The sequence below is a fragment of the Octopus sinensis genome, linkage group LG21 (genome assembly GCF_006345805.1).
Source record: "Octopus sinensis linkage group LG21, ASM634580v1, whole genome shotgun sequence".
Classification (NCBI taxonomy): Eukaryota; Metazoa; Mollusca; class Cephalopoda; order Octopoda; family Octopodidae; genus Octopus; species Octopus sinensis.
In genome coordinates, this window is record NC_043017.1 from 8,398,803 (window position 1) to 8,411,302 (window position 12,500).

Below are 12,500 nucleotides of genomic sequence, written 5' to 3' on the forward strand. Positions count from 1 at the left end.
ATAAAAGAATATATTTATTTATGATGTGACTTAGTGGTTAGGGCATTTGGCTCATGATTGTAAGGTCTTGAGTTCAATTCTTGGTGACGCTTTGTTTCCTTGAGCAAGACACTTTATTTCACATTGCTTCAGTCTACTCAGCTGGTGAAAATGAGTTGTACCTGTAATACAAAGGGGCCAGCCTTGTTACATTCTGTGTCACGCTGAATCTCCTTGAGAATTACATTAAGGGTAAGCATGTCTGTGGAGTCCTCAACCACTTACATGTTAATTTCACGAGCTGGCTGTCCTGTTGATCGGAGCAACTGGAACATGCATTGTTATAACAGATAAAGTGCCACCAACCACCCAGCCAACCACCCAGCCAACCACCCAGCCAACCACCCAGCCAACCACCCTGTCACCCATCAACCACCCAGCCAACCACCCAGCCAACCACCCTGTCAACCATCAACCACTCAGCCAACCACCCAGCCAACCTCCCTGTCAACCATCACCCATCAACCACCCGGCCAACCACCTAGCTAACCACCCAGCCAACCACCCAGCCATCCACCCAGCCACCCAGAAAGAAACCAACCAAAGCCGGAAATATTAAGAAGTCTGTTTTATTGTTTTTAGACACAATTGTAGAATGCATTGATTTTTGTTTGTTTAAAGACATATGGATTGGGGTGGTGGGGAACTGTGGTGTGGTGTGTGAGGGGATGTGATGGTGGTGGTGGTGGTTAAAGGGTAGGATGGGTATACACCTGGATTGAGATGAGTGGAATGGGATGGTGTGGTCGAGTATGTAGATAAGATGTGGTGTAGGCTGGTTGATGGCATGGAAGTGGGATGGGTGATGGGGTAGGACAGGTTAGGTAGATGGGGTGAGAGTGGAACAGGTGATTGGTTGGGAGTGGGAGGGGTAGTGGGGGTTAGGAGAGGTTGGGTGACGGGGTGGGGTATGCTGTCAGATGAGGGTGGCTGTGGTGGTGGTGGCAGTGTGGGACAGGGTGGGTGGAATGGGAGGATGGAATGGTGTAGTAGGGTATGCAGATGGGGTGGAGGTAGGACAAGATGAGTGATGGGGTGACACTGCAGTGTTGTGGAAACACTTAAATGAATTGGGGTGAGAAGGGTGGATGGATTTGTGGGATGGGGTGAGATTGGAAGGGGTGGTGGCATGGCACATGTAGATGGAATCAGGTGGTGATATGAGGGTAGATGTGTGGTGTTGCATTCTGAAAGTGAATGAGGCAAGATGGAGGTATGGGATTGATGGATAGGAATGGTGGAGTGAAGTTGGACTTGTGGACAGGGAGGGGGTAGGTTTGTTGGGTTAAAGTTGTGGTGGGTGGATAAAGTAGAGGGTGTGGCGTGGAGGTTGCTGGGGTGGGTTGTTGCTGTTTAGTTCCAAATTAGCCCTGATCCAGCCTGACCTCTGATCAAAAGTATTCCAGCTGTGGCTATCCTGTAGCCTTTGTATATCAGAGAAATACAACATTGTCTAATGGTTGCCCTTCTTTGTTTAAATCAACAGAGTGTAATTTTGGAGAGATTTAGCTTTTATTTCTAGCAAATCTAGAAACCATATAGAAGGTCTCTTGTTGTGATATAATTTAAGTGGGACAAATTGTGTGAAAAGAGGAGTGATATGGCAAAGGTAGGTTCTCATGGTTTGGGTATGTTGGCAAATTGAAGGGGACAGAGTTAGGTAAGGGTTGAGGCTTGGGGGTTAAGTTATTTAGAATAAATTAGATTGGGCTTTTAACCTCTTAAATTCAATTCTCACATGAAATATAATTATACTTATTACCAACCACCATCAACACCACCACCACCATCATCATCATCACTACCATCATCATCACCACCACCACCATCGTTATCATCACTGCCATCATCATCATCATCATCACCATATCATCACAATCATAATCACTATCAACTACAAGAACACTTCCATCATCATTGACATCATCATCATCACAACCATACTGATTATTCATCACCATCTACTACTACTAATACTACTACTACTACTACTACTACTAATACTACTACTACTGTCATCACCATCATCATCATCATCATCATTTTTGTGATCTTTATCATCATTGTCATCAATATCTTTATTCTTGTTGCTGTCATCACGTCTAACCATTATTACTCGCCATCTTCACTACCACCACCACCACCACCATCAAACCCCCACCAATACCCCCACTCCCATCACCAACCACAACAACTTCCACAACATCATCACCTATGTCTATTACCATTATATTAATGCATTTTTCAATCTGACTTTTTGCCAAAATATTTCCTGTGTTTTCTTGATGTTTCCTAAAAAATATTGTGTGTGTGTGTGTGTGGTGTGTGTGTGTGTGTGTGTGTGTGTGTGTGTGTATTGCTAAATGAGTGTATATACGTTTATCTGCATATATGTGTTTTTCTGTTTATGTTTTGTGTGCGTATATATATAAATATATATATGATATATACTATATTCATTTATTACATACATGAATAAGCATAACATGTATGCACATTCATACACACACTCACACACACACAATATATATATTCTATATTCATATACTATATATGTATGCATAAGCATAGGATGTACACACACTATATATAAGCATATATGTATCTGTGTGTGTGTGCATGAATGTAATATATATATATATATATATATATATATATATATATACACATACACATACATGCACCCTTCTGTGTATCTACATATAAACATAAATATGTGTGTGTGTGTGTGTATATATATATATATATATATATATATATATATATGTACACGTAAATATGCATGTATGTATACATATAAGTACATATGTCAAGTTTTTCTCTGCATATAAGCAGAACATGTGTGAATATTAATATACATGTATGTGTGTGTATCTATATATGTGTTTGTACATATATATATAGCATATATATGTGTGTGTGTGTGTGTGTGTGTGTGTGTGTGTGTGTGTGTTCTATAAGGTGTTAACTAACAGTTCGATTTTAATGCCTTTTCCCCTATTTTTTGATGTAGTGGCAATGGAGTTAATAATAATAATAGAAATAGTAGTGGTGGTGGTGGTACTGGTGGTGGTGGTGATGGCAGTAGTGTTGTTGGTGGTGGTGATGGCAGTAGTGTTGTTGGTGGTGTTGTTGGTGGTGTTGGTGGTGGTGGTGTGTATTCAGTGTTCTCTACCTTTTAATTAACGAACACAATCTATAATATTAATCTTTGTCTTCTTAATTATGTTGACAGGAGTGGCAGAATGGCTGATGTTACCCACACACATATGCGTGTGCATACACACACACACACACACACACACACACACACACACACACACACACACACACTCATTGGCAATTATGTGTATCTGTGTGTGTGTGTGTGTGTGTATGTATACATTATATACGCACACAAATAAATGTAGACATGCTCATACATGCACACACACACACATATATAAACACACATTCATACACAAATGTGCATACATATACACATGCATGAACACACACACACATACACCTACGTGTTCACACATATACATACACACACTTTGAAAGACTGGCGAAGACATTATTCTTGTCTGCCTCAGTTTCCAGTTTCTTATGGCTGTGTATATACACATTCTTATGCTGTGTACAGTGTGTATATGTGTATGTTTGCTCCCGTCTGTTTGTGTGTATAATGTGTGTGTATGTGTGTGTGAGGGTGCATGGCCTAGTGGTTAAGGTGTTGTACTTGCGATTGCAAGATCAGGGTTTCAATCCCTAGACTGGGTGGTACATTGTGTTCTTGAGCAAAAACTCTTTGTCTCATGTTGTTCTGCGATCACTTCAACACCTGATGCATGGGCACACCATCCACCTGTTCAGACAATGTTGATTTGATGGAGAGAGTGGTGAGCTAATGTGCAGCACATGCATTGGTGCAGGTCGTTCTGTAAATGCTGAACATGCATACATCATCTTCAATGGGAGAACCCATCATATATATACATATGTGTATATATATATATATACACTTTTAATTTCATGCATGACGCAATTCACTCTGCCAGATATTTGGAAACGACATGCTGTACTGCTTGGCAGTCATGCTGGAAGCTCCATTATAAACATTTCAGAGTGTTTGGGTGCCAGTCTAAGGACATGTACCAAGACTGATAAAAATCAAACATCCAGTCAGCATCATGGTGTTTCGGGTAATCACTTGTGATGGCGATGTTATGCCTCTATTCATCTTCCCACACAGTCTCAAGCTCAACATGGAGGCCTTCATCAAGTGCCTGAAGGAGGTAGTGCTGTCCTGGGTCAAGAGGGTGGCTACTGGAAGACCCTATGCCTGGTAACAGGACTCTGCACCATGCCACACAAGCAGGAGAACCCAGTCATGGCTGTCAGACAATTTCTGCGATCACACCACCCCTAAAATCTGTTCATCTAACTCCCTAGACTGCAACCGCCTTAATTAATACGTGTGAGGCACATTTGAGCAAAAGACCAACAAAGCTCCTTGTAGCACCAAAGGTGAACTGAAGGCAAAGATTATGGCAGCATTCACCAACTTAAACAAGGAGACAAGCCTTGTTGAAAATCCAACGAAGGAACCTTGGATCTAGGTTAGAAATCGGCTCTTTCTCTATTGGCAAGAAATCTTGAAATAAAACTGAATAATGACTTGCACACACACACACGCACCTAGTAGAGGGATACCATGGGAAAGGAAGATCCCCAGCTAAGGTATAAGGATAGGTTGAAGTAATAATCGTTGAAATTCCTACAGCTTAATGTAACATGTTGGGAAAGTATTTGCTTAGATCGATCTGAGTGGCATAAAATGCATCACGATGCTTCTAAGCAATTTGCGCTGAAGAAACAGAACAATAAAAGAACGATATCCTGTAATCAAGAGATACATTTTGTCCAGTCTCAGGCAAAATCAAAATTGTCAGTGTCTCCATTGTGACTTCATAGCAAAATCCATTCCTGGACTCAAATTACATTCAACACATCCATCACAAATAGATGCAGTTTCTGCTTTTTATAATCTCCTTTTTTCTTTTCCTTATAATCCTTTCCTTCAGACACTCATACATTGAAATCAGTGAAAGTGATCATTATCATATATATATATATTATATATATATATATATACATATATATATACACCCATTTCTTGGTTCTTTTTTCTTTCAAGACTTTTTCACTGTTCACTTCCTGTGCATATTCTATGAACTGTTCATGCAATTTTGGTTACTTTTTCTGATGAGTTCTAGTGCACCAGAGCACTGTATACATTAAGTTCATTATATATCATCATCACCATCATTTAATGTCCATTGTCCAAGTTTGACCAGAACTTTCAAGCTGGAGAGCTGCCCCAGACTCTGGTCTGTTTTTGGCATGGTTTCTACACTTGGATGCCCTTCCTAATGTCAACCACTTTACAGAGTGTGTTGGATGCTTTTACATGGCACCATACGGGTGCTTTTACGTGATGCTGCATGGACACTTCTATGTGGCACTACATGAGTGCTTTTATGTGGCACCACATATATATGTTGGTGGTCAATCCTTGATCAGCCTTGATTTATTTATAATGTCTGTTATGACCAAAGACATTCGAGATGAAGCCATCTTGCTGCTTGTCTAATATTGAAGACTGTCTTGTCCGAAATGTTCTCCTTGCGACCAGACACCAGTTATTTATTTAACTACTCTCAATTGTTATTTGAAAGGAAATCACTTGCTCTTTCTATCAGGTCTGTGTGTTGACTCTTGTGTGTGTGTATATGAGTGTATGTGTGTGTGTGTATTTTATGTGTGGACACGCACAAACATCAAAATGTATATAAATGCATACAACCACTTTGTCATACACAAACACACGCACAAACACACACTCACACATACATATATACATGCACACACAGCTTTATGATCACCTACAATCACCACTATTATCAGCAGTAATAACCACATCTATCAAAATCACGTTAACCACCACCACTACCACCACCACCACTACCACCGCCACCACCACCACCATCACTACCACCACCACCACCATCACCACCACCACCACCACCACCACCATCACCACCACCACCATCACCACCACCACTACCACCACCACTACCACCATCACCACCACCATCACCACCACCACCACCACCACCATCACCAAATCACTGTTGTCATCGTTATCCTTCCGTTGATCAACCCGACTATTACTATTATTATTATTATTATTGTCTGTTATTTCAGACTAGTTGTTGTCTCAGCAATGATAAGATGTATGACAGGAGACTGATTAACTTGTGTGGAATCTTTCACGTCACTTTTGTTAACAGGCTTTTCTTTGCCAGTCTTATCTGCAATCTCTGTGGAGATATGTAGCAATAGTAACAGTACTAGTAGTAGTAGTATCGGTGGTAGTGGTGGTAGTAGTAGTAGTAATGGTGGTGGTAGTGGTGGTGGTAGTAGTAGTGGTGGTAGTGGTAGTAGTAGTTGTAGTAGTAGGAATGGTTTTAAATTTTGGCACAAGGCTGGCAATTTCAGGGAAGGGGGCTAGTCGACTCCTGGTACTTATTTTATTGACCCCGAAAGGATGAAAAGCAAAGTTGGCCTCGGTAGGATTGGAAATCAGAATGTAAAAACGGATGAAATGATGCAAAGCATTTTGCCCAGCTTATTAATGATTCTGACAGCTTGATGCCTTAATAAGAATAATAAGAATAATCCTTTCTACTAATGACACAAGGCCTGAAGTTTTGTGGGGAGGGGGCTACGTGATTATATTGCCCCCACTGGCGGCGAGCTGGCAGAAACGTTAGCACGCCGGGCGAAATGCGTTGCCGTATTTCGTCTACCGTTACGTTCCCAGTTCAAATTCCGCCGAGGTCGACTTTGCCTTTCATCCTTCCGGGGTCGATAAATTAAGTACCAGTTACACACTGGGGTCGATGTAATCGACTTAATCCGTTTGTCTTTCCTTGTTTGTCTCCTCTGTGTTTAGCCCCTTGTGGGTAGTAAAGAAATATATATTGCCCCCACTGCATAAAAAAGATAATAACTGTGCCCTTTTAAAGCATAGCCAAGCTCATGGGCCCGGTTTCCCGGTTTCTATGGTGTATGCGTTCTCCAGCTGGACGGGACGCCAGTCCATCGCAGTGTTACTCATTTTTGCCAGCTGAGTGGAGCAACGTGAAATGCCAGTTTGCTGCCTTATTCATTATATATATTGTTTCCAGTGTAGAGTAATATTACTAAGAAATATTACTGGTCTCTGGCACACTGGAAAAAAAAAAGACTGCCGGTGCGCCACATCAGATAGTTTGAGAAGCATTGGTCTATACAGCACATTCACTTCAGAGCACCACCTTCAAGTGCCAAGACAAATGTAAAACAACCCACACAACATGTATTCTACACAGTCGCCACTCAATAACGTATCCTCTTACATAATTGACATTCAATGCCATCTAACCAACTCATCAAAACACAGCATCGACAACTTACAACTTGTGCTTCAGAAACAATTGCCAAAGATTACAATAATATAATCTGTAAAGAATATATTCTTAGCAGTCACAAACTCAATGCTAAAACATACGATGCAACTAATGCCAAACTAACCCTATCAACTGGCCCCACTGGTCTATGGATGGAATGACTAAGCATTTCGTCCAGTGTGATAATGATTCTGCCAGCTCACCACCTTAGTAATAATAATAATAATAATAATAATAAGAAGAATAATAAAAATAATAATAACACTATGTACAAAACCAAATATATGGCACCCTAGGCATAACACCAGCATGAACTTCCAACTTGTCTCTTGAGGTCTTTGGGTGAGACTTGGAGCCAACTTGTACAAATGTAAAGCAAAAGTCAAACAGAAAATAATAATAGTAATAATAATCCTTTCTACTATAGGTACAAGGCCTGGAATTTTGGGGGAGGGGGCCACTCGGCTAGATCGATCCCAGTATGCAAACTGGTACTTAATTTATTAACCCCGAAAGACTGAAAGGCAAGGCTGACCTCAGCGGAATTTGAACTCAGAATGTAAAGATGGATGAAATACTGCTAAGTATTTCACCCAACATGCTAACGATTCTCCCAGCTTGCCATCTTAATAATAATAATAATAATAATAATAATAATAATAATGATAATAGGCATAAAACCTCATATGGATTAAGGAAACAGGCATAAAACCAGAAAACGGTATTATTAGGGATAGCTAGAAGGCTTAGGAAGACTTTTGGCATCTAAGGTTACTTGTTGTAGCCTGATGTTATGAATTTTTTCCCAACAGTCAAATCTGTTGTGCATGAATGAAATAATAATAATAACAATAATAATAATAATAATAATAACAATAATAATAACAATAATAATAATAATGATAACAATAACAATGATAATAATAATAATAATAATAATAACAACAATAATAATAATAATAATGACCTGAAATTTGGGGGGAGGAGCGAGATGATTACATTGAGCCCAGTGCTTGACCGTTACTTATTTTATTGACCCCAAAAGGATGAAAGAGAAAGTTCATTATGACGAGATTTTTGAACTCAGAACCTAAAGAGCTGGAACAAATGCTACAAAGAACTTTTTCCAGTGCAGTAACGATCCTGCCAATATGTCAATAAGGATAAATAATCTTGTTTTGAAACACTAGCTTACGCAGTGCTGCTAAACATAGCACTTTGATATTTAAAACACGGAATCTGGAAGCACAGATAAAGAATGTTCTTCAATGTGGCATAAAAGATGAAAACTGTTGCAAAAATTGTTGTGTGTGTTTGTGTGTGTGTGTGTGTGTGTGTTGAGGGAAAAGGTCACATGTTGAAACTAAGAAATGTTTGTTCGTAGCAGTTTACTACTAATAACTCCTTCTACTTTAGGTACAAGGCTGGCAAATTTGAGGGGCAGGGTTAGTCAAATACAACGACCCCAGTGCTCAACTGGTACTTATTTTATTGACCCTGCCCCAACCAGGATGAAAAGCAAATAATAACGATAATAATATTAATCCTTTCTACTAAAGGCACAAGTCCTGAAATTTTCTGGAGAGGGAACTAGTTGATTACATCGACCCCAGTACATAACTGGTACTTAATTTATCAACCCCGAAAGGATGAAAAGCAAAGTTGACCCCGGCAGAATTTAATAATAATAATAATTTATCTTATGGGCTGAATCCTGGAAGTACTGCTATACTAGGCCAACCCTTGGCAAAGGCGGAACAAGCCCCTAAATAATAATGATATTTCTTTCTACTAAAGGCACAAGTCCTGAAATTTTATGAGGGAACTAGTCAATTACATCGACCCTAGTACATAACTGGTACTTAATTTATCTACCCCGAAAGGATGAAAAGCAAAGTTGACCCCGGCAGAATTATTAATAATAATAATAATAATAATCCTTTCTACTAAAGCTACAAGTCCTGAAATTTTGTGGGGAGGGAACTAGTCAATTACATTAACCTCATTATTCAACTGGTACTTATTTATTGACCCCCTCCCCTTTCTACTATAGGCACAAGGCCTGCTTTTTTGAGTGGAGGTTGATGTTAATTACATAGACCCTAATCCTCTCTGCTTGATCACAGTTGTTTACTAGTAATAATGGTTTAATCATGGTGATTTATTAATTACGTCACTTTGGCCATGGTAATTTATTAATTAGCTTGTTTGGTCAAAGAGATTTATGAATAAGAGTTAGTTAGATCATGGTGGCTTATTAATAATAATAGTCAAGTGGTGGTCATTTATTAATCTAATCAAGACAGTGAGCTGGCACAGTCGTTAGCATGCCGGGCGAAATGCTTGAGTGGTATTTCACCTGTCTTTACGTTCTGTGTTCAAATACCACTGGGATCGACTTTGCCTTTCATCCTTTCAGGGTCGATAAATTAAGTACCAGTGAAACACTGGGGGGGGGCCATATAATCAACTGGTCCCCTTCCCCAAAAATTTCAGGCCTCGTGCCTATAGTAGAAAGGTTTATTAATCTAATCAGAGTCATTTATTAATTAAAATCACCCAGTATACTATGTATAGTGGTTGGCATTAGGATTGGCATCCAGCCATGGATGTGAAAGGCATGTGACCTAGTGGTTAGGATGTTGGCCTCAAGATCGTAAGATTGTGGTTTCAATTCCTGGACTGGGCAACAGGTTATGTTCTTGAGCAAAATACTTTGTTTTATGTTGCTCCAGTTCACTCAGCTGGCAAAAATGAGCAATCCTGCTATGAATTAGTATCCCATCCAGGGTGTAAATATATTATAAAGGCGGTGAGCTGGCAGGATCGTTAGCACACCAGGTGAAATGCCGAGCGGTATTTAGTGTCTTTACGTTCTGAGTTCAAATTGTGCCAAAGTCGACTTTGCCTTTCATCCTTTCAGGGTTGTTAAATTAAGTGTTATTTGCATACTGGGGTTGATCTAATCAACTGGACCCTCCCCCAAAATTTCAGGCCTTGTACCTAGAATAGAATATATATACATTATGGAAACCAGGAAACTGACAGTTACTAGTCCACAGGGCTCAAGAAGGATATGTTATCCAACCATAGGAATCATGGATGAAGCTCCAATTCAATTATAATGAATACATTAAATATTGGGAGCTTGTGTTTGTTGTAAGCAAACTAGATCTATCTCCAAATCTATAAAGTAAATAACTTCTTTGATCCATTATCAAGTATATAAAATTGTATGTAGATATCAAAGAATAAAATAGGTCATAATTGTTATGTCTAATTACATTACTTCAAGTCATCATCATCATCATCATCACCATTTAACATCTGTTTTCCATGCAGGCATGGGTTGGACCGTTTGACAGGAGCTGCATCAGGCTCCAGTTGTCTGTTTTGGCTTGATTTCTATAGCTGGTTGCCCTTCCAAGCACCGACCCCTTTACTGAGAGGTCTGACTGCTTTTTACATGGCACCAACACTGATGCTTTTTATGTGGCACAGTACAGGTACTTTTTATGTGACACTGGTAATGAAAATGATGTTCATTAAATAAACTAAAGACCTCCTTTGGTCATGAATGACCATGGGATTACATCTGGAAAGTTTCCCTCTGATGCACAAGTCTGGGCAAGGTTGTTTATGGAAGACGAGCAGTCGCCCATGCATACCAGCATCTCCCCTCCATGCCACCAATGTTATCTAAGGAAAGGCAAAGGCCGACACAGCATGGCATTGCAATTAATTTCTACAGCTGAGTGAACTGGAGCAACGTGAAATAAAGTGTCTTGCTCAAGAACACAACACACAGCCCAGTCTAGGAATCGAACTCATTACGTCATGATTGTCAGTCCAACGCTGTAACCACTGAGTCATGTGCCTCACTATTGAATACATTATTATCTAAGCTGATTTATTAAATTATGGTTTTTATAATATACAATAAATTGTGCTTCGTTTGTAATTATAAATTATTAATGTTATTTATTGAAAACAAATCTTTTGTAATAATATGAATGTTGCTCATGGATTTGTTTAATGGTATAATAGATTGATTTAGTATCTTTTATCCTTTACTTGTTTCAGTTATTAGACTGTGGCCATGCTGGGGCATTGCTTCAAAGAATTTTTAGTCGAATAAATAAAGACCCCAGGACTTATTTTTTCAAAGCTTGGTACTTATTCTATCAGTCTCTTTTGCCAAACTGCTCGGTTACAGGGACTAAACACAACACTGGTTGTCATGTAGTTAGGGGTGGACACACACACACACCAGGCTTTTTTTTTCAGTTTCCCCCAACCAAATCCACTCACAGGGCTTTAGTTAGCTCAGCGCTATAGTAGAAGACACTTGCCCAAGATGCCACACAGTGGGCAGAACCCAAAACCATGTGATTGGGAAGCAACCATTCCTGCACCTATAGGATGTTGTTAAATAATTTGCTAACCATTTTATAATGGTTTGTAAGGAAATGCAGCAGTTTATATGCTGATAGTTGGCATATTGAGAAGACTGCAGTTTGGTTTTGCTAACATTGGAGTCATAAAATGCAACATTTGGTAAGATGAATGGCAGATGCTTGGTTTCTGAGAATCTAATGGTTGTTTTTGAAGTCCATAGAATAAACGATAGAAGAAATTAATAGCTGAAATGGCTTTTATTTTTTTAGTGTTACAATATAAAAACAGCTGCTTCAAGTTGTTATTGTATAAAGATTAGACAAGGTTTTGTTGTCCATTTTGTAGGTAGCTGTATTCCTCTGTTGATGATTGCTAGGAGATTGAAGAAAGATGAAGAGAGAAAGACTAAGAGAGTTTACCTCTTTGGATTGATGAATAGAAAGAGAGGAAGCTATATGGTCCTTCATTGACATGCTATATTTATTTTTGCATACTTCCAATTTATTACTTCCACCTTAGCGAAGGCAGAGGTATTGTTTTCAGTTGCGTTTGTTTGTTTGTTTG

At 39.3% G+C, this 12,500-nt stretch overlaps 1 protein-coding gene and 1 long non-coding RNA gene across 2 annotated transcripts in view; one reads left to right on the top strand and one right to left on the bottom strand.

Annotated features, from left to right (window-relative positions):
• LOC115222757 (myosin-IIIb-like) overlaps nucleotides 1–12,500 on the top strand; it is a 298,889-nt gene that overhangs the window by 91,745 nt on the left and 194,644 nt on the right. The window lies entirely within an intron of this gene.
• LOC118767438 overlaps nucleotides 10,436–12,500 on the bottom strand; it is a 15,983-nt gene continuing 13,918 nt past the window's right edge. The window contains exons 2-3 of the long non-coding RNA XR_005003362.1: nucleotides 11,207–11,212; nucleotides 10,436–10,446 (exon numbers count right to left, since the gene is read on the bottom strand). This is a non-coding gene — a long non-coding RNA (uncharacterized LOC118767438). The remainder of the gene's footprint in view (nucleotides 10,447–11,206; nucleotides 11,213–12,500) is intronic.